Genomic DNA, 22,108 nt, shown 5'->3' with positions numbered 1-22,108 from the left:
TAGTTTTAAGGCTTATTTAGTTGAAAATTATATTTTATGGAGACCTGGGAACGGATTATTCTCATTTTAATGGTTTCCTATGGTAAATATTTTTTTGGGGATACACACTTTTCGCCTTACACACTCTTTCTGGGAACCAATTAAATTCGTAAGCCAAGGTATCACTGTATATATATATATATATATATATATATATATATATATATATATATATATATATATATATATATATATACTTTATGGGTGTTTTTTTAGGGGGGGGAGGGGTGATCAAATCAAATTAGATATGTCTTTCATCAGTTTGTGGCAGGGGTAAAGAAACTTTCAAAATAATCCCTTAAGTAGACGAGGAGGATTGTATTTTTTTTTGTCATTTTATTTCAAGAAGCAGCAAGATGACACACGCTCAAATGCCAATTATTATTTTGTTATTTTCTCCCCCCCCCTTTCCTCCACACTCCAGTTTGGCTACACATGTTATTATTCCATCTCTCGACAGGTCATATTTTGTCAAATGAAATAGCCAATTGCTTCCCGCATCGGCACGTGAGCCCAAGTGATACACGTAAGTAGAATTAAATTACTCTATAGCATATTACAGCCTCGCCGGGATTTGTGAAACCCGTTCCTCCATTTTTAATAAGTGCTTATTTCCCCGGGGGGGGGGGGGGGGGGGGGGTCTTGTTGGGCACCGTGAGCGGGGGGTCAACAGTGTCCAAGAAGGGTCAAAGCTTGTTCACCACATTCTCCGAGCCCTTTAATTGCCGCAGGTTATGTGTGCTATTATCTTCCTCTTTCTCTTTCATTACGGAAAGGTGCAAAAGGGTTCGAATTGACCCCTCCTGTCCTCTCTATTTGGAGAGCGCTCGACGTGTTTAGCGCACTTCAATTAAGTGCCACCAGATGAGATTTGTCTAATTAATTATTCCGGCTTCTGTGGCGTGTATAAATTTACTCTTAAGAAAAAAAAAAACCCGTCTGGCTTTATTTTTATGATTGTGTTACAACTATAAGCACAATCTACTTTTCTTTATTTATATTTGCTGTGAGACGGAGGGCTCGCGGATGCTCCCGGGAGTGTTTCTCTCTGACTCAAACATAATAACCCACGGCGCTGTCTGTCTGACTCTCAGCCACTCTCATTCCCACTCGCAGCTGATGCCGTAACCCCCGACCCCCCCGTTTCCCTGCAGGCTGCGCTGACGGCGGGCTCCGAGCGGCCGACGCGTACACAGGGAACTCGTAATGCATTCATTTGCATTTGCACTGACTCAAACGTCAAGTGAGAGCACGAACCAGCGTACATGCAGATGTTGCGTCGATCTTATTTGACTGGCTTCGTCTAGTTGTAATTAGTTTTAAATGAAGGGCGGGAGGAGGGGGGGGGGGGTCTGGTGGTCTCGCTTTATGTGCTGATGAGCGGAAACAACACAAAAGTTCTAAACTTGCATCTGGAGACCCGTTCCATGCTGGAAAATTGTGTGCTATCCCCATCAAGAGTCGTATAGTTGGTTTATTTCGGACCAGAGAGTGTTTTAACGTGTTATTCTCACCCCCCCCCCAACCCCAAATCCCCCTTAAAACTTAATTATTTTCTGCCAATTTAGTAACAACAAAACATTGACATGACAGCAAATTACGGATTTTGCATTGACATGAAACGTGTTGTCTTGGTAGCAAAAAAATAAAGTTTTTGCCCTGCAACTACGCCATAACGAGATGATATTCGCGCTATGTGGCGACGACTTGATAATCGAGATGTTTGTTTTGCAACAAAATGCCAAATCGCGCTCAGGTTAATGGTTTTATTTTGGCTCTAAAATGTAAATCAGCTCTTGTATTATAAGCACCTTTCAAAACTCTCAAGGTCACTTTACAGTCACAGGATGCAGTTGCTAATAGATAGCTACCTAGCCAGCTAGATAGCTATGTATGAAATTAGCTCTTGTATATATAAATAAAAGTTCATACATACCATTTTTTTTTCTGGATGAAGGAATTTCTGTTTGACAGAATTACTTACTAGAGCAGACTTATGACAGTCTAGCTAGCTAGCAAGCTCGCTAACTATCTATTTGCTATCTAGATAGCTATCATTTCGCTATCTAGCTGGCTAGGTAGCTGTCTATTAACAACTGTATCCTGTGATTGTAAAGTGACCTTGAGATTTTTGAAAGGTGCTTATAATTATTATTGCTGTATCTATTAACTAGCGAGCTGGCTTTCTATCTATTTGAGTTACTTCCGGGTTGGGTGAACGATGCTCACCTGTAGAAATAATATCTTGTGACTGTAAAGTGTCCTTGAGAGTTTTGAAAGGCACTTATAAATGCATTGTATTATTATTATTATTATTATTATTATTATTATTATTATTATTATTATTATTATTATTATAAGTGAGGATTAAGTGTTCCAAGAAACGATGAATTATTGGGGAAATATTCAAAAAGTGTTTGAGGTGGAATTTCAGTGATTAATTAGATTAATTAAGTCATCCAAATAGCATGTGTTTGTATTTTGTATTATTATGTAACAATAATAACAATAATAATAATAATAATAACACTCATTTTCATAGGCATTATGCAATAATAATAATAATATTAATAATAGTAATTTTCATAAGCATTATGTAATAATAATGATAATTTACATAAGGATTGTATACTAATAGCAATAATAATAATAATAATAATAATAATAATAATAATAATAGTAATACTAATATAATAATAATAATAATAATAATAATAATAATAATAATAATAATTTTCATTACCATTATGTAATAATAATAATAATAATTTTCATAAGCATTATGTTATAATAATACTAATAATGATCATAAGCATTATGGAATAATAATAATTTTCATAAGCATTATATAACAATAATAATAATAATAATAATAATAATAATTTTCGTAAGCATTATGGAATAATAATAATAATTTTCATAAGCATTATATAATAATATTAATAATAATAATAATTTTCATCAGCATTATGTAATAATAATAATAACAATAATAATAATACATTTCATTTTATGCGCCTTTCAAAGCTCTCAAGGACACTTTACATTCACAGACAAGCATAAGTACTATAATAAATAAAATAAAATCACAAATAGAATTATTATTGATATTCCAGCAAGGCAATGCTAATCAGTATACCATCTTAAAGACACATTTTGACTTGAAAGCACTTTTTGTGGTCTCATAGCAGCAGCAGCATCAGCATTTGCCATTTTTTTATGATTCCTTTTTTTTTTTGTCTAGCACTCATTCAACACTAGTAAAGCCAGCCCATAAAATCGGCCCTGATTTTGTCTGATTTGCCAGAAAACTCCCCTTGGGGAACCCTGTTGACCATGATGATAGCTACAGATGAACATTTAGCTATGAAACAGGAGGGACCCCATGGCACCATGAATAAAACAACTGCTGCAGGGGGAGCAATTTGGGACATCTGATGAATAAAAAAATAAAAATAAACAGCCCCCCCCCCACCCCCCTCTTGAGTATGCACGGGTGGGCCATGCCCCGCGGACATATAAAGAAGTGGAAAGGAGTGATAGGACACAGGGGGGCGTTGGGCATTGGTGACAAGAGTGAGAGAGGGAAAGGAGGGTTAAACTCACAGACGGCTGACTTTGATTTAGCGCTTTTTGCCTCATGTGTCCTTTAAAGGACAACCGACACCTCCGGACAAGTTGCGTCTATAATTTGTAAAATCACTTCAAATCACTTCTACTGAGCGCATTTTACAAAGATTACACCGCATATAGCTATATTTTATGTTTTAAGACACGCGCTGAATATTCCGGAAGTCTTGTTTTTGAGTTGATGACGATTCCTGATGTGATGTCACGGAGGGAATGGAATGCCCGTGACCGACAAAGCGACACACAATGCATTTTGGGTACTTTTTTTTGCCTGAAAACACCATGTTGATGGCCAAATAAGAAGGAAACTTACATCAATAATGCGATGGTGAATGGTTGTGTCGCAGCCAATTGCGGTAACACGCATAAAGAAGGTGTAAGTTGACACAAATTCCCAGTGGACAAATCAGCCCATTTCCAACGGAGCTTGGGCGCCATCTTGTGCATTTTCTGGGCGATATATTGGAGTCCAGACGGCTCGAATTGATATAGAAGGACTTCTTTAATCGATGTCAAACATGTATGCTTTCCACTTCAGAACTATTTGAATCATATTCATAACTGGATGAGTAACAAGAAAGGATCTTTTTCCGAATATGAACTTTCTGAAGCCATTGTTTTGATTCTGGAGCAAGGCAGTTTGTGAAGGAGTATCCTGGCGTGACGTCACGAACTGGGGGCGGGACTTTCTGAAAATGCCCAATTCGCAGATCAATTTTTTCGCAGATTTTGGACACTTTAAGTCATTTTTATTGGTGTTTGGCATTTGACTAAAAATATCATACTGCGTGTTTTGGGTATTTTAGATGCGATAAAACGTTTTTCTGATGTCAGTTAGGAAACAAAAAAGTGACGTCGATTGTCTTTTAAGGTAGCATTTTTTTTTTTTTTTACAACAGCCTGGAATGTGTGACTCTATTCCTGATTTATTTATCTAGCTATCCAGCTATCTCGCTAGGTAGGGGTGGCGGTTGGTGTGGAACAATCCACAAAGGGCATCGAACGATTCCGTATTGATGGCGTGTAAATGGCTTAATTTGAGGTCTGTCTGTATTGACTGCAAACACATGATTTAATACATATGAATATTAGATGACTCATTTATGAATGGATGCATCAGACAAAGCGGAATATTGTGTCGGAAATAGATTGAGGCCTTTTTAACAATTTATGTGTGTGGCTTGCTGGTGTTTTTTTTTTTCCCCCGCATTCCAAGTTTCACTCGGAAAAGTGGATGATTTGTGATTGGTTCAGTGGAGACAAATGTCGCCGTTTGGTGTCAATCTAGTCTATTGCCTTTTGGAGCATTTCTGTAGGGGGAACATAAAAAGGTGGTGTTTTTATTTTGGGTGGTACTTTTTTAAAAAGACTTCGATTTTGAGATCATATTTTGTATCGAGAAAAAAAATAGATGGCGAGATTGATATTTTTCTCTTTTCTACCTAATTATGGCTTAAAACAGTGATTTCTCTCTATTTCTCTCTTTTTTTCTCTTTTTCTCTCTCTCTCTCTCTCCCTTTCCCTTGCTATCTCCTTTTCTCTCTCTCTCTCTCTCATTCCTCTCTCTCTCTTTCTCCCTTTCTATCTTTCGCTCTCTCTCTCTTTCTATTATCTTTCTCTCTCTGTTTCTCTCTCTCTTTCTCTCTCTTTCTCACTTCCTCACTCTCTTTTTTCTCACTCTTTCTGACTCTGTCTCTTTCTTTCTCTCTCACTCTCTCTTTCTCTCGTTTTCTCTCTCTCCCTTTCTATTTCTCTCTTTCTCTTTCTCTCTCACTTTCTCTTTCTCTTGTTCTCTCTATCTATCTCTCTCTGTTTCTCTCTGTTTCTCTCCCTTGCTCACTTCCTCTCTCTCTTTCTTTCGTTCTCTCTCTCCCTTTCGATTTCTGTCTTTCGCTCTCTTTCTCTCTTTCTCACTCTCTCTCTTTCTATCTCTCTCCCTCTTTCTCTCTCTCTGTTTCTCTCTCTTTCTCACTTCCTCACTCTCTCTTTCTCTTTCTGACTTTCTCTTTTTGTTTCTTTCTCTCTCACTCTGTGTGTGTGTGTATATACAGTAAAGTCTCGTTATATCGATATCGGATATATCGATAGTCCCGGTTATATAGATATTTTTTCTGACTCCCTTGAATATCGATATAACGAGACTTTACTGTGTATATATATATATATATATACACAGTAAAGTCTGGTTATATTGATAGTACTGCTTATTACGATACTATTTCTATGAACGCAAGGAGAAAATTTACATGCCGCCCGATCGGATATATCGATATTTTTTCCGACTCCCGACAATATCGATATAACCAGACTTTACTGTATATTCTTTGTTATTCTTATTTTATGATTTCCCAAGGACATTTTGCATCGTATGTTGGCGATGCAGCAGCCACTGGCCGCCACTTTCCCCCCCCCCCCCCCCCCCCCCCCCATTATTTATTTAGTATTCTTCCTCCAACTTCCACTTGAGAAACTGGTACACTGTGGTTGTCAGGTAAATAACCGCGCCCACCCCCTTACATGCACCCTTCCACCCACCCTTGCCAGCTAGTTTCTTCCGCCGCTATGTCGGGGAGCCGACGGGCGCTCCAGACGCTTTCAAGTCTTCCTTAATGTCGCCCGCTTGGTCGAGCTTCACAGGCCGTTTCATGCGCTTATGGAAAACAGGCCTTTGAAATCACTCCGCCCCCCCCCCGATTTTAATCTCATTTGTGAATCCGAGCCCCGGCCCTGCGACAGGAAACATGACCGTCCTCGTCTTCCTAAAGCGCCGTTTCATTTGGCAGGTGATTTGATTTCGGGGGGGAAAAAAAGGGGGCGGTGCGAGTCGTTTTGACACCAGAGGAGTGATTTAATTGGTTTTAATCACACACCTGAGATATAGTAGGCAAGGGGCGGCGCCATGATGGCGAAGCTACCGGCGTCCTCGCCTGTTTGTTTTGAGACGTCAGCGTTTTGACGGATACGATTTTGATCATGAAGCGGTGAAAAGCGAGGCCGGAATTTTAAACGCGACCTTGGACTTGATATGCCGGCGAGGGTTGTTAAAAGACAAAAGAATGTCACTTGGACATACAAAAAATGACACATCAAAATGGATGCATGGAATTGCAATATGGATTTCGAAATTGACAAGTTTGACTGATTACCTTTGTAACTCCACAACACGCAAGTCTATTACGATTAGCGCATATTGCTACGTTATCCGCGCCGCTTATAACATACTTCTGTGAAAATAGTTCGACAAATTTAGCAATTGAAAACTGTTTTTTTTTTAACGTTTGTCGTCGGCCATTTTGCCTGACCGATATTGAGCCATAATCACCTTGTACAGTGGTACCTTGGCTTACAAACTTAGTTGGTTCCCAGACAGAGTGTATCAGGCGAAAAGTGTGTGTCCCAAAAATTAATATCCCATAGGAAACCATTAAAATGAGAATAATCCGTTCCCTGGTCCCCATAGAACATAATTTTCTACTTTCTAATCCTTAAAAATACACAAAATATACCTTATTTTATGTATAATAAATGTGATATGGTATTATAAACTGTACAGTATAATAAAGTCATTTGTTTCCTAACTGACATCAGAAAAACGTTTTATAGCATCTAAAATACCCAAAATGATATTTTTAGTCAAATGCAAAACACCAATAAAAATGCCTTAAAGTGTCTCAAAACTACTTACTAAAATGACCTCAGAAAGTTTCCGTTTCAGAAGGTCCCGCCCCCTTGTTCGTGATGTCACGTCAGGACGCCTTGCTCGAGAATCAAAACAATGGCGTCAGATTCGGAGAAGATGCTTTCTTGTTACTCATCCAGTTATGAATATGATTCAAATAGTTCTGAAGAGGAAAGCATAAATGTTTACAATCGATTAAAGAAGTCCTTCCGTGTCATTTTGAGGCGTCTGGACTCCAATGTTGCGCCCAGAAAATGCACAAGATGGCGCCCAAGCTCCGTTGGAAATGTGCTGATTTGTCTGCTGGGAATTTGGGTCAACTAGTATCAAATAGTACTCACAACGATTCACCATTGCGTTGTTTATTATTTATTTCGCCATCAACATGGATCAACAAGTTTTCAGACCAGACAAAGTACCCAAAATGCATTGCGTGTCGCTTTCTCGGTCAGGGGCGTTCCCTCCGTGACGTCACTTAGGGCATCGTCACCAACTCAAAAACAAGACTTCCTGAATATTCAGCGCGAGTCTGAAAATGTAAAATATAGCGATATGTGGTGGAATCTTTGTCAAATGCACTCAGTAGAAGTCATTTGAAGTGATTTTACAAATTATGGACACAACTTGTCCGGAGGCGTCGGTTGTCCTTGAAGCAACAAAACAAAACAAAAACTGAGCCGAATCTTTTTAATGAGCCGATCCAAAAGAACCGGCTCTCTAAAAAGAGCCGGAATTCCCATCACTAATGAACTGAGCTCGCACGATAAAAAAACATCACTTTTGTGTTGTTAAAACCCGTAGTTCAAGTGTTGACGGAGACAAATAAAGAAATAAATGGACAAAAAAATCACATGGGGATAAAAAGTTTGACTTTGCTCTGCGTTTTATGCCGCGCGCTTGGCCTCATTCCTTCATTCAGCGCCGCTTTGGCGGAAGGTGTCGTGGTGGTGGTCTTATTATTATTATTATTTTTTTATTTATTATGATCCGACTCTTGTCGCGCACTCCTGGTTGAATACAACGGCATTCATTCTTGATGAGCCCGCTGTCACTTTTCATTTCTGCTCCTTCGCCCAAAAGTGAATGACAGTCGGCCGCCGTCATAAATATCGCATGCGCCCGCATGAATTTTTCAGGGAACAAGAATGGGGAGGCTCCCCGTTACTAATTCCTTTTCAAATGTTTAGATTTACAGCTTTTCTTGCCGGTTGCATCTTTTCTCCAACTTTGTGGCTGAAATATATTTCCATCTCATTAATGAGCAATTATGGGGAAAAAGCACGGGGGGGGGGGGAGCCTGCATACAGAAGGGTTGGCGCACCACCTCCCGTATGCTCTTGCATACAATTTGCTGTGTTTTCATTCCGAACTGCGTTATTATAACAGTTTATTACTCTTTTATTACGATGTTATTACAAAGCTTTTGTGGAGCCTAATTAGGTTTTGGACTCCATTGACCAAATACATACCAAGTCAACAAATAATCGTGGTCTTTCATCACGACACATATCACTTGAGTACAATACACACACATACACACTCGTTTTCATCACTTACGGGGACCAGCCTTTCCAAAGGACTTACAGCTCCCAAAAAAAATCTGGCATGATTATACACACACCTTCAAATATAAGACTTCATGGAGTCATCTTTCAACTGTCTTTTGGGGACTTAGAAAAAAACTATTTTACATGCGTAGAACTAAATTTCAATATATTTTATTGTAGTTAAAATTCACAATTAACATTTTTTTTTTTTTTTTTTTTTTAGGTTCAGTTTATTTTTTCCCCTCATACGTCAAATGGTCCCCAGGTCATGACTGTGTAAACGGGTTTGTGTCCCCATAAGCATAAGAAACAAGACCACACACACACACACACACACACACACACACACACACACACACACACACACACACACACACGCAAACACACAAACAGGCATTGTTTTGATTCTGGAGCAAGGCAGTTTGTGAAGGAGTATCCTGGCGTGATGTCACGAACAAAGGGGCGGGACTTTCGGAATCTCTCCATTTCTGAGCTCATTTTGTGGTAGTTTTGGGACACTTTAAGTCATTTTTAGTGGTGTTTTGCATTTGACTAAAAATATCATACTGCGTGTTTTGGCTATTTTAGATGCTATAAAACGTTTTTCTGATGTCACTTAGCAAACAAAAAAAATGGTGTGGGTTGTCCTTTAAGGGTGAAAAAGCGACGATGGCAGCACTTCTTCAATGAGGCCCTTGGTAGCCATCTTTGACTTTCGGCCTCGACGGCACTTTTCGTGGAGGTCCGGCGGTTCTAAAAAAAAACCAGATTGTAAGCCAGGGCGAGTTGGTGGTTGGTGAGCACGGAGGGTGTTTGAAAAATGAGCGAGATGAAAACGTTTGGAAATGCTCAAAAGAAACCTTCTCTCAAAGGCAGCCAGCGCATCCTCAAAGAAGTCGGGGGGAATCTACTATTCTTTTTAATGTCTGCAACAGCCGCGGAAGACATGAGCTTCCTGTACGTCCTTGTTGTGACTCCGCCCGTCATGATGTATCACACGGGCGACTGATTAGCCACCGGGTATATCCCGCGATATCAAATAAACGTCATTTATTGGACCAAATAGATGCTTGTTGTGACTCTTTTTTTTTTAAAGAGCCTGCGAAGGATGCGCTGGTGACAGCTTGTTAGCCGCTAATTCAATTTATGGTGTCTGCTTTCATTTTAAATAACATCATCTCATGCGCCGGATGGCATGAAACGCATGATGTTTAAAAACAAACGCTCCCAACCCTTAAAATTCCCGTTGTTATTCTTATCCCGTGACATTCATTTGCGCCATTAATGGCGGGCGAGGTAAAGTAAAAAAAAAAAAAAAAACGACATTTGGCATAATTCACAGACATGAGAGGTGGTAGACAATAGGCAGCAAATCAGCGGCAATCCAATTTCCATGCCACCTCGTCTGGGAGCAAAATGTCATTCATATTTTAACCCTTATTAGGAGCGTCTGCCGCTGAGTGCCTGAATTACATTTGCAGCCTTTTTCGCTCGTCATGAAAGACAAAATCAGCCTAAAAGATGGCAATTGACAGAGGCAAGGGGGGGGGGGGTAAAATATATATCGGAATCCACCACCACCGCACACGCATAGCCATCTTTTTCTTTTTCGGCCTTTTTTTTTAATGAGCTAAAATAGCCACTTCTTGCCATTTCCCGCTACCGTAATTGATGATTATGTTGCGCTTGGCGCTCTCCTCCCAGTCATTATGATGTGAACCGGCAACTCTTGAAGCTTCAAAGGCTATTTAAGCTTCATTCCTTCTTGAAAAAGAATTAAAAAAAGGGAAACAACAGCATGTAAACATTACATGCTAATCGCTAATTAGCCCCGTGGCTGAATTACCTACGAGACGATTCCCCGTTTTGCAGATGACCGGCGCTACGGTGGCGCTTAAAGGACAACCGAGGTCACTTTTTTGTTTCCTAAGTGACATCAGAAAAACGTTTTGTAGCATCAAAAATACCCACAAACACGCAGGCTGATATTTTTAGTCCAATGCAAAACACCAATAAAAACGACTTAAAGTGTCTCAAAACTACTTCAAAATGACCTCAGAAAGTTTCCGTTTCAGAAGGTCCCGCCCCCTTGTTCGTGATGTCACGCCAGGACGCCTTGCCTTGCTCGATAATCAAAACAATGGCGTCAGATTGGGAGGAGATGCTTTCTTGTTACTCATCCAGTTATGAATATGATTCAAATAGTTCTGAAGAGGAAAGCATAAATTTTTGCAATCGATTAAAGAAGTCCTTCCGTGTCATTTTGAGGCATCTGGACTGCAATGTAGCGTCCCAAAAAATGCACAAGATGGCGCCCAAGCTCCTTTGGAAATGGGCTGATTTGTCTGCTGGGAATTTGTGTCAACTAGTATCAAATAGTAGTCTTGGTGCAGCACGCAAGGATTTACCATTGCCTTATTTCTGTGTTTTCCTTCTAATTTCGCCATCAACACGAAGTTTTCAGACCAAGCAAAGTACCCAAAATGCTTTCACGGTCAGGGGCGTTCCTTCAGTGACGTCACGTCTGGAATCGTCACCAACTCGAATACAAGACTTCCTGAATATTCAGCATGAGTCTTAAAAACGTCAAATTATAGCTATATGCTGTGGAATGTTTTGTAAAATACGCTCAGTAGAAGTCATTTGAAGTGATTTTACAAATTATGGACACAACTTGTCCGGAGGCGTCGGTTGTCCTTTAAGCTTCGTTCCTCCGTGAAAAGAATACAAAAAAAAGGAAACAACAACATGTAAAGATTACATGCTAATCGCTAATTAGCCCCGTGGCTGAATGACCGACGAGACAATTCCTTGTTTTGGAGATGACCGGCGCTACGGTGGCGCTTAAGGGCATGCCGTATGTCTTACGATGAGCCAATTAGATATTCCGCTTCAGGAGCGTAAAGGGAAAGAAACCTTTTGTCATGAATATTTCAAAAGACAGGCGCCGACCGGCACGAAGGGGGCGCTGAACTGCGTGTCATGCGAAGGGGAGGTCTGGCAAAGTAACCCCCAATCGATACTTTCTTGATGTGCTCTGTATTAGCAAGGAAAATGGCGGTTGTTGTTGGAAATGGTGATGTCATGATGGTGGAGGTCGTGACCTCCCTCCCTCTCAAGCTTGCGGTTCCAATGAAATCAAATATTTCGTAAGTTCAAGATTTTTCCTGGATGGCCGACATACGCGCGTTAAACTTTCAATACCGTTTGGGTTGAATCTGAAAGCAATAAAAAGATTGGAAAGTGATATTTATCCGACCAGGGTTATGGAACTGATTATGGATCAACACATTATATATATATATTATTTTATATATATATATATATATATATATATATATATATATATATATATATATATATATATATATATATATATATATATATATATATATATATGTGTGTGTGTATATTTGTATACATATATATGTGGGTGTGTATATGTGTGTACATGTATATATGTGTGTATATGTAATGTATATATATATAGGTGTGTATATGTACTGTATATATGTGTGTGTATAGTATATATGTGTGTAAATAATAATACATTTCATTTTACGTTTATATGTGTGTATATATTTTTTACCAAAAATATACATGTATATACCATTTTATATAATACTATATATATTTTTATATAAATAAACGGGTCTCCTGTACAAGTGTAGCATGGACAAAAAAAAAATTACGGTCCATAAAAAATATTTCCTTTTTTTTTTTTTTTTTTTTCAGTCGACCCTCGCTCATGGCACGAGATTGATTGAGAGCAATCCAGCCCGCCGATAGGCAAAATTTGCACCTAATTGACACCCGACAAAATACATTTGCAGAAAATCATAACAATAAAACCCTCGAAATGATCCCCAAATTGCTGCTAGGCATTCAAATCCACAGGGGGTTGGGGTTAAATGATTCCAAAAATGTGGGTGAAAAAAAAACGGTATATGCGAAGAAACCTTGCCTTATTAACAACGGCAGCTCAGAATATCCTGGGAATCAGCAAGCTTTTTGTAGCTTTTATTAAAATTATGAAAAACAAATACAGGCGCACCTTTTTGTGTGGCTTAATTCATACACATGATACCGCAATTTCTAGTATGGCCACATGGGGGCAATGTAGTACAATCATACACGTAGAAGATCAGAATTGTTCAGTCAGCCACATTCAGTAATATCTGCTGAAGAGGATAAAGAATATATGCCTGTGACTATTCTTATATTATCCGCCATCTTTGCGCAATCGCTAGCCCGATGTTATTAGCATCAAGCTAACTCTGCAATGGAGAATACACAACAAGCGTGGCCAACGGCTGTCGTGCCTTCTCCGCACCCACCGACATAATTAGCCTCGTGTCTCTCCTCACAGGGTGTCGGCGTGACCGTAGCCTGCTGAGTCAACACATGTCGAGGACGCACAACGCCAATCAAAAAGTGTGCGTAAAGGTCAGTCAGAAGTTCCCAAAATGAGATTCATATACAGTGATACCTTGGTTTACGAACTTAATTGGTTCCCAGACAGTGTGTAAGGCGAAAAGTGTGTATCCCAGAAAATAATTTCCCATAGGAAACCATTAAAATGAGAATAATCCGTTCCCAGGTCCCCAAAAAACATAATTTTCTACTTTCTAATTTCTACTTTCTAATTTTCTAAGCCTTAAAACTACACAAAATATACCTTATTTTATGTATGATGAATATGCTATGGTATTATAATTAAAGAAATAAACTGTACCGGATAATAAAGTCGTTTTATTTACCTTTGTGATGGTCGTTGATGGCTTGATGGAATGGAGTGACCGGTTTCATCAGCATTAAACACTTGATGAGGAACGTAGCCTTCTTCTTTCACCATCTTGAGGAATGAACCCTTGTAGGTGCTTTCTCTGCGATAATTTTATCTAGTTCCTCATCAATTGTGTTCTGTTTAGCTGGGTTGATAGCTTTTTGCATCAAATGTACAGATGGCTTGTGCGGGTTGTTTGTGGAACCTGATTGATGGGATATTTTAACCTTGCAGTCTACACTCTGCCTTTGAACTATCAAAGTTGAAACTCTCTTTGTGTCGTCTGCCTGTCTCTTTAATGTTTAAACCACCTCCCCTCACTGCTGCGTTCTTGACCAATCACGTGGCTTTAACCAAAGACTGGGGGCAGGGAATAGAGGACAAAACAAGCCGGCTGCCATTTTGTTGTTATAAAAACGGGCTTGTTCGCGAACGGCACATCGCTCATTGTGGCAGCTCCGTGTGTATCCCGAAAAAAAGTTCGTATGCCAAGGTAAAATTTTCATAAATTTAACATTCGTAAACCGAAAAGTTTGTAAGCCAAGGGTTTCATAAACCAAGGTATCACTGTATTAGCTTCTTTCACGCGCACACGTGTAAGTAAACACAAGCTCGTCGGTGTTTCCTCAACCGCGATGACACCCGCGTTCCAGGTTGGGGGGAGAGGGTGTGTGTGATGTGCTTAATTGGTGTTTTTAAAATGCGGCGACACCTAAAATTGATTCTTTAGTTGTTTTTTTTTTCTTTCCCCCAACAGCGACGCACAGCGTTGTTGGTGTGATGACGGCGGGGAGAAAACGTGACAAGTGCTTTTAAACTTCAGCCGGCTCTCACCTCGCAACGTGAGCGCCGAGCTGCAAAGTCGCGCAAGACGCTTCCCCGACACCTTCGTCGAATGAGCAGGTAAACAGCTTTTGTTTTTTTTTAATGCCTTGGAGGCAAGATCAATTATTATGCATCTTTAAAAAAAAAAAATCCGCAATTTTACATGGTGTTAAATCACATTTGCATGATGCTAATACAGTGGAAGCCCCCACAGACCTGTCAGGTGTTTGAATTTGATCAATATTTTCCGGAGTATAAGGCGCACCCCCAGTCAATGGTGCATTTTCAAACTTTTTCCATATACTGTGTAAGGCGCACCGGGGTATAAAGTGCACCTTTAAAGAATGAAAAAAAAAACATTACAAATACAATATATAAATACCATATTTTCCAGTGTATAAGGCGCACCTGAGTATAACGCGGACACCCAATGGATGGTGTATTTTCACATTTTTGTCCATATAGAAGGCACACCTTAAATGAATGATAAAAAGTTTTCCAAATATAATATATAACTACTGTATTTTCCAGTCTATAAGTTGCCCCGGAGTATAAGGCACAACTCAAATGAATGGTGATCCATATAGAAGGCGTACCATAGGCGTTCCATATACTGTTTCAGGTGCACCGGACAATAAGGCGTACCTTCAATGAATGAAAAAAGGTTTTCCAAATATAATTTTAAAAAAGTATGTATTTTATGGTGTAAAAGGTGCATCGGAGTATAACACAAACACCCAATGATTGGTGTTTTTTCAAACTTTTTCCATAGACCGTATAAGGTGCACCAAGCTATAAGGCGTACCCTCAATGAATGAAAAAAGGTTTTCCAAATATAATTTAAAAAAAAGTATGTATTTTATGGTGTATAAGGTGCATCGGTGTATAACACAAACACCCAATGATTGGTGTTTTTTCAAACTTTTTCCATAGACCGTATAAGGTGCACCAAGCTATAAAGCGCACCTTCAATGAATGAAAAAAGGTTTTCCAAATATAATTTTAAAAAAGTATGTATTTTATGGTGTATAAGGTGCATCGGAGTATAACAACGAATTGTGTTTTTTTAAACTTTTTCCATAGACCGTATAAGGTGCACCAAGCTATAAAGCGCACCTTGAATGAATGAAAAAAGTATTCCAAATATAATATATACAGTAAATAGCATATTTTCATGTGTATAAGGCACACCGGAGTATAAGGCGCACCCCCAATGAATGGTGTATTGTCAAACATTTTCCATATTCTGTATAAGGTGCACCGTGCTATAAAGCGCACCTTCAATGAATGAAAAAAGTATTCTAAATGTCATACATAAATACTGTATTTTCCCGTGTATAAGGCGCCCAGGAGTATAACGCGCACACCCAATGAATGGTGTATTTTCAAACGTTTTCCATATATTGTACTGTATACGGTGCACCGGGGTATAAAGCGCACCTTCAACCAATGAAAAAAGTATTCCAAATGTAATACATAAATACCGTATTTTCCATTGTAAAAGGCGCACCGGACTATAAGGCGGACCTTCTATTTTTGACAAAATGTTTTCCAGATATAATACATAAATACCGTATTTTCCGGTGAATAAGGCGCACCAGAATATAACGCACACCCTCAATGAATGGTATGTTTTCAAACTTTTTCCATATACCAGAAAAGGTGCACCGGGCTATAAAGTGCACCTTCAATGAAGGAAAAAAGTATTACAAATGTAATACCTAAATACCGTTTTTTTCGGTGTGTAATGCGCACCAGAGTATAACACCAACACCCAATAGGTGGTATATTTTCAAACTTTTTCCATACACTGTATAAGGTGGACTTGGCTATAAGGCATACCTTCAATGAATGAAAAACGTATTCCAAAATATAATACTTAAATACTGTATTTTTCTGGTGTATATGGCGCACAGGATTATAACGCGCACCCTCGACGAATGGTGTTTTGTCAAACTTTTTCCATATATAAGGCGCACCTTCAAAGAATGGAAAAAGTATTCCAAATATAATATATACGGTAAATATATTTAAAAAAATCCAAATACAGACAACATCCAATTTACGACCGGCTTGACTTACGACCACCCATACTTACGACCACGACCTCCAGACCCGATGATTAAAATGTTAATTCTACGCCTGGCGCCGCAACGCGCTAGCAGGGCGGCAACGCGTACAACCATTTTTTGCCAGCCAGCCAGCATCTCACTCTCGCACAGCAATTGACCGCGTGATGGCACCAGACGGGGGAGTCATTTAGCCTCCGAGTCTCTACTCAACATTTTCAATGTATTTCGACTTGCGACCATTTCGACTTACGACCGTTTGGTCGGAAGAGAACTCGGTCGTAAGTCGGATGTTACCTGTATAAGGTACACCACATAATAAGGCGCTACAGTAGAGGCTGGGGTTATGCATTTCGTCTTCGCTAAAGGGAAATGGAGTTGGTGGCTGTTGACAGTCGTTTACGAGACCTGTTGTGGCTCAATATGACTTTACGTATAAGGCGCAGGGTCATCTTTTGAAGAAAAGCCATGTTTTTGGGTGCATCTTATACACCGGAAAATACGGTCGTCTAAACTCAGGGTCAAGAGGTTGATTTATTTTGATTTATTGTAATATTCGCTGGGCTTTTTCCAGTGCGCAGGCGCCCCTCACATCGCGGTTGTACGATCCCTCCTCTGAGTAGCTCACTAGCAGACAACACGGCCCACCTCTTCACCCGTGCCGCGTATCACTCCAAGGCAAATTGTTTTCGCGTTGGAGCCCACAACCGCAACTAAAGACCCACCTGCTCATCCAATAACGGCCAATCAAATCGCATTCTCGCTTTCAAAGGGACATGCTCTAAGTTGATTCTTTTCATTTAATTCCAGCAAAGGGATCGAACCACCCTCAACAGCAGCAAGCAAGCAACACACGCTTGCCCTTTATCTGCTGCTGAGAGGGGTGGGGTGAAGAAACAGAGGATTATCGATTTGCACTCAAACAGCGGGCCAAGCTAAAAAGCCCCAATGAATTGTCACTCATTATTGAAATTATCAGCCACTAATTAAACTGGCAACCCGAAGCCCCCCTGGGCCGCCGCGCTCGTCTCCAACTGAATTCCAGAGCCTCCGACAGTAATAGGGAGGCAGCATTAGCTGCTACTGGATGCTAATGAGACCTGCAAGCTGTCTGCGGCTCTTCGGGGGGGGGGCTTCACAGGAGTATCGCCGCTGTGTGTGAAGTACAACTCCAGTAAAAATTGAGAGCAGACGCTAGCGCAATCTGCGGTGACATTTAGCGTCACTTTTAGCGCATTAGCGTCTTTAGCGTGAGTCGTGGACGAGCTCTTTTTCGGCTGATTTTTATTTATTAATTTAATGTTATTTAATATTTAATTTTATTGAAATGTATTTAATGTTATTCGTTTAATTTTATTTTATGTTTTTTAATGATTTTATATTTTTGCCAGTCAACAGACACGATCCAATCTCAGGCTTGGTTGAGTTTTATTTAGTCATTTAATTGATTTTTTTTCATGTTATTGAATTCTATTTAATGTTCTTAATTTAATTAAATTTTATTTTATGTTATTTAGTTATTTTATTTTATTTTTGCCAGTCAACAGACACGATCCAGAGTCTCACTCTCGGCTGATTTTTATGTATTCATTTAATAGTATTTTATTTTATTGAATGTTATTTAATTTAATTTAATTTAATTTAATTTAATTTAATAATTGAATTACATTAAGTTTAAATTTTATGTTATTCAGTTATTTCATTTGATTTTGTTATATTTTTGCCTTTCAACATACACAATCCAGAGTCTCACTATCGGGTGATTTTTATTTATTCATTTAATTATATTACATTTTATTGAACAGCATTTAATGTAATTAATTTCATGTAATTTAATTTTATATAATTTTATGCTATTTTATTTTATTTTTGCCAGTCACTCTCGGCTGATTTTTATTCATTAATTTAATTTAATTTAATTTTGTCTTATTATATTTTTGCCTTTCAACATACACAATCCAGTCTCACTGTCGATTGATTTTTATTTATTCATTTAATTATATTAAATTTTATTGAACAGTATTTAGTTTTTAATAATTTACTGTAATTTAATTTTATGCTATTTTATTTTATTTTTTGGCAGTCACTCTCGGCTGATTTTTATTCATTCATTTAATTCAATGTAATTTTATTTCATTTTATGTTATTTTTGCCAGTCAACAGACATGATCCAGAGTGTCACTCTCGGCAGATTTTTGTTTATTTTATTTTAGTTTATTTAATTTAATTTTATTTTATTTACATTTATTTCATGTTATTTTATGTTATGTTACAGACATGATCCGCAGTCTCACTCTCTGCAGATTTGTATTAGTTCAGTTGATTTTATTTAATTGTATTTAATTTTATTGACATTTATTTCATGTTATTTTATTTAATTTTACATTATTTTTGCCAGTCAACAGACAGGATCCAGAGTCTGACTGACTTTATCATGAGGTACACAGACTGTTAATAACTTCCTCTGACAATTGCCCCCCCACCTCACCACCACCACCCCTCCCCTGCTCATCTTCTGCTGATGACCAGAGGGACGCCCGTGATTGTCATGTTTGTAAGGGGGCGGGGGTGTGTTAGAGGAAGAAAGACTCCAAAACAATGATGTCACGTCAGCCTCTCTATTAAAAGACTTCATATTTTGAGCGGCATAATTAATACTCTTGGGCACGCCGCTACCAAGTTGGCACTCCAGGCAAAGGGCTGCCACTCACTTGATAATTATTTTTGGAAAAATGGAGCCCAAATTACGGTGATTGACAAACGCAACAAAAGGCAAGACAGCCTGAAGCATTCGCGTGGGAAAATAAGTGCTTATTGTAGCTCGCGCGCTTGCTAGGTGGATTTTCCCGGCGTGTCCTTTCATGTTTCGCGGATAAACTTTGGTGAGGGTCAAACTATTTAGCCTCTTTCCTCTTGAACGAGCGCAACAACAAAAAAGAGCCTACGCATTTGTAATTAAAATACTACTGTCGCGTTTTTTTTAAGTCAGTGTAGTTAAAGGACAACCGACACCTCCGGACAAGTTGCGTACATAATTTGTAAAATGGCTTCAACTGAGCGTATTTTACAAAGATTCCAGCGCATATAGCAATATTTTACGTTTTAAGACTCGCGCTGAATATTCCGGAAGTCTTGTTTTTGAGTTGGTGACGAGTCCGTACGTGACGTCACTGAATGACCGCCCCTGACCGTAAAAAATACGCATTGTATTGTGTATATTGTGTATTTTGTTTGGTCTGGGGACCTCGTTTTGCGCGCAAAAGCCGCCAGAAGGCCAGAAGAGGGCGTCCAAGCGCCATATAAGGAATTTATCAGCCTGTGTAAACGGAGGTGGCCACATGATGTCGCCATTTTGTGCCTCTTTTTTTGGGTGAGATATTTTCCCCAATGTTGCCTCAAACTGACTTCTTTAATCGATTGCAAACATGTATGCTTTCCTCTTCAGAACTATTTGAATCATATTCATAACTGGATGTGTAACAAGAAAGCATCTTCTCCGAATCTGAAGCCATTGTTTTGATTCACTAGCAATGCAAGACGTCTTGGTGTGACGTCACGAACTGGGGGCGGGACTTTCTGAAAATGCCCAATTCGCAGCTCAATTTTTTTTGCAGAATTTGGACACATAAAGTCATTTTTATTGGTGTTTTGCATTTGACTAAAAATATCATCCTGCGTGTTTTGGCTATTTTAGATGCTATAAAACGTTTTTCTGATGTCAGTTAAAAAACAAAAAAAGTGACGTCGGTTGTCCTTTAAAGCAAAAAGATGGAATAATAATGACACGCAACCAAGCCGTGTCGATGCTGCCTTTACTTGTCATCATTGACATTGATCTCCGTCGTCGTCACACGTATTTTAGGGGTTGATGACATCAATAATAATAATAATAATAATAATAATAATAATAAGCGCCTTTCGTTGTATCTGTGCACCAATTGAAAAAAAAGCACGTAATGTATTACCACTGTAATTTAGCATTTTTTTACCCCCCAAGGATTTCCGCAAACACTGTCATTGTCAATCGCTACAAAGCGTCAGGTTGGATGAGACCTGCAGGTTTCTCCGTTTTCTCTCTTGCTTGGATAGAGGGTGGGTTCGTGGGTGGGGGGGGGGGTCGGTTAGACAAGGGCATGTCGTTGATCTTTGTGAACCGTAGGCTTGGGAAGCCCTTTGAGACTCATTTGTGATTAAGGGCTATATAAATAAACTTGACTTGCAGCGGGTTGGCCTGCCGGCTAGCGTTCAGCGCCGCCAGGAGAGCTAAGTAGAGGATAGGGACATGCGGTCATGGGACACAAGGGGGTAAGGAGGGTAGGGGTTAGCGGCCCACCTGCATCACGAAGAGTTAAAACAAAAAAAAAAAGTCAACTAATAATTCATCCATCCGTCCATTATTTGAGCCGTTTTCTCCTCAAAAGGGTCACGGGGATGCTGGAGTATGTCTCCCTGCTGACTTGGTCAGTAGGCGGGGTGCACATTGAACTGCTTGCTCAACAAATCGTTCAATTGTGAAACATATACAATACAATACAATACAATACATCCTCATTTATATCGCGCTTTCACAACTGCCACAGCTGTGACATATATTTATTTACTTATTTGTTTGCTTATTTTGTGATGTATTAATTAATTTTCTTTATTCATTTATTTATTCCCATGTTTATTTCCGTCTATTTATTCATTTATTTATTTATTTACCTTTTGTTTATGTGTTTATTTATGTATTTATTCATTCATCCATTCAGCTATTTTTTTTATTTGCTTATTTATTTATTCCTTCATTTATTTATTTATTTATTTGCTTATTTGGTTGTCCATGTTTATTTATTTATTTCTGTATTTATTTTTTGTTTATGTGTTTATTTATGTATTTATTCATTCATCCATTCAGCTATTTATTTATTTTTTTATTTGCTTATTTATTTATTTATTCATTTATTTATTTATTTGCTTATTTGGTTGTCCATGTTTATTTATTTATTTCTGTATTTATTTATCATTTATGTATTTATTTTTTGTTTATGTGTTTATTAATGTATTTATTCGTTGATCCATTCAGCTATTTATTTATTCCTACATGTATTCATTTATTCCTACATGTCTTTATTTACTTATTTGTTTGCTTATTTGGTTATGTATTAATTAATTTTCTTTATTCATTTATTTATTCCCATGTTTATTTCTGTCTATTTATTTATTTATTTACTTTTTGTTTATGTGTTTATGTATTTATTTATTCATTCATCCATTCAGCTATTTATTATTATTTTTTTTTTCATGTGCTTATTTATTTATTCCTTCATTTATTATATATATATATATATATATATATATATATATATATATATATATATATATATATATATATATATATATATATATATATATATATATTTATTTGCTTATTTGGTTGTCCATGTTTATTTATTTATTTCTGTCTTTATTTATGCATTTATGTGTTTATTTATTCATTCATCCAATCCATTTATTTATTCCTACATGTATTCATTTATTCCTACATGTCTTT

The 22,108-nt window shown here is 38.2% G+C and overlaps 1 long non-coding RNA gene across 1 annotated transcript in view; it reads left to right on the top strand.

Annotated features, from left to right (window-relative positions):
• Positions 1 to 22,108, top strand: part of LOC148889695 (uncharacterized) — a 52,599-nt gene that overhangs the window by 17,260 nt on the left and 13,231 nt on the right. The window contains exons 4-6 of the long non-coding RNA XR_016116990.1: positions 500 to 565; positions 13,265 to 13,341; positions 14,439 to 14,584. This is a non-coding gene — a long non-coding RNA (uncharacterized LOC148889695). The remainder of the gene's footprint in view (positions 1 to 499; positions 566 to 13,264; positions 13,342 to 14,438; positions 14,585 to 22,108) is intronic.

The sequence above is a fragment of the Hippocampus bargibanti genome, linkage group LG13 (assembly GCF_051943395.1).
Source record: "Hippocampus bargibanti isolate YZ-2025 linkage group LG13, ASM5194339v1, whole genome shotgun sequence".
Lineage (NCBI taxonomy): Eukaryota > Metazoa > Chordata > Actinopteri > Syngnathiformes > Syngnathidae > Hippocampus > Hippocampus bargibanti.
The sequence above is the reverse complement of the archived record's forward strand: the minus strand, read 5'-3'. Positions and strand labels throughout refer to the sequence as shown.